The sequence below is a fragment of the Maniola hyperantus genome, chromosome Z (assembly GCF_902806685.2).
Source record: "Maniola hyperantus chromosome Z, iAphHyp1.2, whole genome shotgun sequence".
NCBI lineage: Eukaryota > Metazoa > Arthropoda > Insecta > Lepidoptera > Nymphalidae > Maniola > Maniola hyperantus.
In genome coordinates, this window is record NC_048564.1 from 17,176,214 (window position 1) to 17,182,346 (window position 6,133).

A 6,133-nucleotide genomic window follows, 5' to 3' on the forward strand; every position below is an offset into this window, starting at 1 on the left:
TATCTATATCCTTTATTTGATATTATAAAATCGACTTCTAATAAAATGTTCAGAGCATAATATCATGCTTGATTTGGTTGGCATCCAATTAACTCTACCCGTTTCATCTATCCATTTCTCTTTGATGCTTGCATCTTTGGGAAACCTAAAAATATTTTAAATGAAGGTTAGAGGAACTACTGATGTCTATTTAGTGATCAATGCAACGTCTCACTCATTAATAAATTATAATTATTGCGTTACTATTTATTTATATCCTTGTATCGATATCAATCGATAAATTCAATATTCGACTTGGCCACATCACTACTTGAGTAGCGAACACGGAGCGAAGTACTTTCGGAATAGAATCAATCCAAAATAAACTTTATCTTAATTGGTTAAGGTTGATTTTGACTAACCGTTCTATTAAATATTAGTAAATTGAAATAAATTAAGATTTTATAGAAAACAATGAAAATCGTACTTACCGATGATACGAAACACCTCCATTTTTAAGATTTTTTCTCCTACTATCATTTTTACACTCCAAAACGGAACAGTAACATTGCTAGGGCAATATGAATTTGTCGCGAGACTACCAACTCCACGCGATGTTAGAACGCGACTGGGATCAGTTTTACGTAACTACGCTTAATTGTGGCACGCGTGCCACGCCTACTTAGCACTTCCACTGTTTTTTCTGTTCCGTGGGTATGAGTGACAGAGACAACGCTCTACAAAACCGAAACGTCATTCTAAAGGCCGACGTACATTACTTTCTGCCGTATACTGTAATCAATTTGATTTGAAAGGGAGATGTGATTGCAGTCACGTGCAAGTCTATTTTTATTCAAAACAATGGAATTCTGGTCTATCTGTGTATACATTGATGCTAATTGAGCATTTGACAAGGTCACAATTATGATTAGTTCAGTAAGACATTTTATGTTGTATGTTACTTTGTTCTAGTTACCTACGAGGTAGCACAACATGACTTTCAACGAATAATGAAATATTTTTAACGTTACATATTTAAAAAACTTGAACTGTACAAGGCGGAAGCTCACCAGCTGCTTAAAGTGTTTTATTAATGTTATAATATTTTACAATAGTAATTATTCACAAACTGCCTCATGATGATATATTTTATATTAGATGATACCCGATACTTCATGGATTTAGGTTTTTAAAAATCCCATGGAAACTCTTTATGTTTATGGGATGAAAAAAGCCAAAATCGGTTGAACGGGTGGGCCGTGAAGGGCTAGCAGACAGACTGACACACTTTCGCATTTATAATATTAGTATGGATAGCAGTATTACTCAGAAACGAACAGATTTTGCGTCGATTTTGGTGACATATTTATCCTAATTCCTCATTGGTACTATTTATCCATAGTTATTTTTATCCTATATTGTTAAAGTTAATTAGCAATAAAATAATGCATTTTAAATAATTAATTGTTGTAAAATTACTGTAATTGTGTATGGAATGCGTCGGTACATGTAGCCCAGCAGGAAATATTGTGCATCGACGTTTAGAAATAGATTTCGGCTTCGTAGAGCGTTGTCTCTGTCACTCGTACGCTCTACGAAACTTGTATATCTCTTTCTAAGTCGATGTACAATATTTCCTGGCGGCTACTGAATGTTTTTATTTTTCACAATATATTGTTGTTCGTAGTTTGTAAGTAATACATTTTTACAATTTTTAATGCTTTTAATTTGTTTACTTGTAGTAAAAACCCTGCCTAAAGTAAAAAAATCTTCAACAATACTTCATATATATTTATTTTTAACTCATATTGTGGCTAACTCCGTTCTCTAAACTCTCTCTAAACTAAACTAAAATGGCACGTCTAAATCTATTGCTATCCCTTTCATAATGTAGCTTGCGCAAATGATAGCACTAGATTTAGACCTGTTAATTTAGTTTAGTTTAGAGATTGTCTTGTCTACAAGAGAATCGGCCCCAGTTGAAGTTTATTAGTAATAAGCATTATTTTAAGATCACAATGAAATTATATGATTGTAAAATTACAGTAATTTTGTATGGAATACTTGTGTATATTTTTATTTGTAATTTGTAAGTAATAATTTTTTTTCAATTTTTTAAAGCTTTTAATTTGTATTCCTTGCATCCTTTGGTAATACTTGCGTTGCGACGTCGCAACTCAATGCGATTCCCATGTAAAGGTGCCAACGCACTTGAGTTGCGCCGCGCTGCATTGCACAGCACGTCACTTGAAGCCGCTCGACGGTACCTCCCGCACTACAACTGCAGCAAGCGGCAGCTCGCCTCGCGCCACTTCGATTTCCGTTCGCGTGCGACTTGCGAGCAACAACGTCGCAACATGAGCGAGTGACAGCAAAAAGTGTGTGCATCAGGATGGCGGGTGTATGTGTACAAATGGTCATGCTTTGTGCGTGAGAGCAATGTACGTAAAATTTGAAGCAATGTACTATTTTAAAACCAGAAATATTATATAAAAAGTACGTGATATCAGAATTTTATTTTATTTTATTTTATTGGTTTGCCAACAGATAGTACACATATTATAAAATAACAATTACAATTCACAGAGAAAAAATTTAGAGTGTACACCCAATTACTGGCAAACCGGCATGCATTTTAAAAGTTTGCAAGTGCGGGATTACCAGTTAACTTAAAGCTAAAAATACAAATATGAAAAAATAAAAAAATAAAAACACTGCAATTTACAATAGTACTAAATATTAAATACTAAATATTACGTAAAACAAGAAAAATAAGAAAAATTACGAAGAAACATACGAGTTTATAATGCTGCATCAATATACTGATGCAGCATTTTTTTGTACTGCTGCAAGGAGAGTGAATGAGGATCTATTATCATATTTTTCGCAGTTTTAAAAAGATTATTATGTTCGCGACATATTCTAATCAATACATTGTTTTCTCCTAAGTTTGTTCTGCATCCCCTTATAATATAAGGCTTGTACGTAGAAAATCGCGAATTTTTACGAGGCACAGAAAAAATTATTTTGCGTAAAATGTTTGGGCAGTCAATTTCATAATTTAAAATTTTGAACAGAAGTACCTGATCGGATACCCAGCGTCGGTTTTCAAGTGACATTATTTTAAAATAGCTCAGTCTTTGCCTGTAAGATGTTAATTCTGCTTTTTTATTCTGATGTACCGTTAACAGAAAAAGGAATCGTTTTTGAACCCTTTCTATTCTTAATATGGGGTCTTTATAGGATGGATTCCAAATGCTGGAGCCATATTCTAGTAAGCTGCGAATTAAGGCAGTATAAACCACTTTAAGGGCCAAACACGACTTAAAAGATTTGCAGTTGCGCCAGATAAAACCTAATAGTTATAATGTGTTTATAAACACTCTTGTGAAATAAAAGATCTTGCGTTGCTCTGTAAAGAGAAACAACAATTGAAGCTATTATTTCACTGTTATTAGGTATTGTTTAAACTTTAAATTCTAATTTTATATTATAATTCGAAATTCACTCGCACAGCTAACGATTTAATAAAATAACAACCTGACAGTTGACACTTGACAGCTCTCTCGGGTCAATGCGCGGCAGATTCAAATTATGTGATCATAGACATAGATAAGTGATGACATTGACATAGACAAATAAATGAAGAGAAATAAATGGGCTTCCTAAGGTCATTTATATCTCCCCCCCCAGCTGTCGTCAATTCAACACTGGAACCAATTTTGTTATGTGGAATAGGTTTGATTCACACTTCTTATGTCCTGTATTTATTTTGTAGACTGAGGTTGAAATTTTTTCTAAGACCTCATACGGGCCAATTTTTAACTCATCTAGTTTTTTCCTGTTTAAACGGTTACCATTTTCAACATATACTAAGTCTCCTACTTTTAATTCACATGTTCTCCTGTTCTTGTCAAAGTATTGTTTATTATAATTGTGCGATTTTAAAGTGTTTTCCAATGCGGTTTTTCTATCCTTCAATAAATCATTACGGCTTTTATCTTGTTTCAATTCTTCTGGTAGTATATCAACATTTTTTCCTTCCAATAGATATTTTGGTGAAAATCCTCTTACAGTATGTTCCGTTTCATTATACTTTTTTGTGCATTCATGAGCAATAGTTGTCCAAGCTAATTTATCTTTCCTTTCATTTATCTTACATCTTATTTTATTTGTCAGTGTTTGATTTAATCTTTCATTCAGACCATTAGAAAATGGTGAATTCACTGCAGTAAAGATGATAGGTATATTCTCTTTGTCTAAGAAATTTTTAAAATCCTTTGAATTGATGCCGGGATATTGATCAGATAAAATTAAGCCAATTTTATTTTCACGTGTTACCTTTTGGACCAACCTTATAAAATCATTGGCATTTTGGGTTTTCGAAGTCAAAATATAAGCATATCTCGAAAAGTGGTCTACTAGGAGGTGTAAATATGTCTTTGTAGAACGTGAGCCACCAAATCCACCAATAGTATCTATAGACATTATTTCAAAAGGATAAGTAGCCGGACCTAAGTGAGACATTAGTCCAAAATTATATTTCCCTCTAGATTTGTTTTTTATACAGATTTCACAGTTGTCACAAATTTTTTTGATATTATATGTTAAATTTTTTGCTGTATAGAATGGATTAATTTTCCTTTTCATCTGTTGTATCCCAATATGACAGTACATATAATGTATTTTCTGTATAATTTTTTTACTAAATTCCTCAGTTAGTATTATCTTTTCCCTTTTCCCATCCTTACGATAGTATATGTTATCTTTTAATGTTACTTTATATTTATTCTGGTTTATATCTTGATTCCTTTTTTGATCATTTTGTATATCCTCTAGTTGAATCAAGTTTATAATTTTTAAAATTTCATCTTGATTTTCCCATGGGTCTAATACTGCATTTCTGCTTAAGCTATCTGCTTCCACATTGTATTTTCCTGGAGAGTATTCTATCTCAAAGTTGAACTGTGATAGGTAATACGTTAAGTCTCCTAGTTCCTCATCTGTTCTTGCCTTTATGTTCATTTTCTCTAAAGGTTTATGATCAGTGAAAACCTTGAATCTTTTTCCTATAAGCCAGTATTGCCAGTATTTTACTGCTTCCTTTATTGCTAAACATTCTAGATAAATGGCTTTTTTCTTTTTTTGTGTGTCATTTAATTTTCTTGAAAAATATGCACATGGTTTTTCTACTGTGTTGAGGTTGCTTCAAAACAGCAGCGATACCTTGTATACTAGCGTCTGTATATATATGTATCGGGAGATTAGGGTCAAAGATCGCTAAAATAGGTTGCGAACAAAGTAATTTTTTTATTGTCTCAAAAGACTCTTGACATTTTCCTGACCAAATAAATTTTTGTCCTTTTCTTAACAAATTATGTAATGGATCTAATATTATTGATATTTTTGGCACATATTTCCCATAAAAGTTTATCTTCCCTAGAAACTGTCTAACATTTTTCTGGGTTTTCGGAACAGGGAAATTCTTTATAGCAATTAAGTTATCTTTCAGTGGAGTGACTGTATTATTCTTGATAATATGGCCCAAATATTTTACTGAGTCTTGTGCAAAGTTACATTTTGAGAATTTTAATCTAAAGCCTTCTTCTAATATTGCTTCCAGCAAAAGTGATAAGTGCTTGATGTGGTCTGAAAATGTCTCAGAAAATACCAAAATATCATCAATGTAGTTTACAGTGAAATCTGATAGTCTGTGTTTCCGTATAATACTACTCAATATTCTTTGAAAAATTGCAGGTGATGTTTTTAAACCGAATGGTAAGCATGTCCATTGGTAATGCCCATCCTGGGTAACAAATGCTGTTTTTTCCCTGTCTTCGATCTTCAAAGGAATGGACCAGAAGGCTGAATTTATATCTAGTGTTGAGAAGTATTTACACTTTGCAGTCTTTACCATCAAGTCTTCTATAAGTGGAAACGGCTGCGCTTGAGGAACCACAATTTTATTTAATTCACGAAAATCTATACATAGTCTTGATCTTTTCCCTTCTTCTTTTTTATAGGCCAGTGTTACTGGCGCAGCAAAAGGACTGCAGGACTCTTCAATTAGGTTCTCCTGTAATAACTTAGATACTTGCTGTTCAATTTCTTTTTTGTCTTCAATAGTGCACCTATAAGGTCTTTTACTACAGTA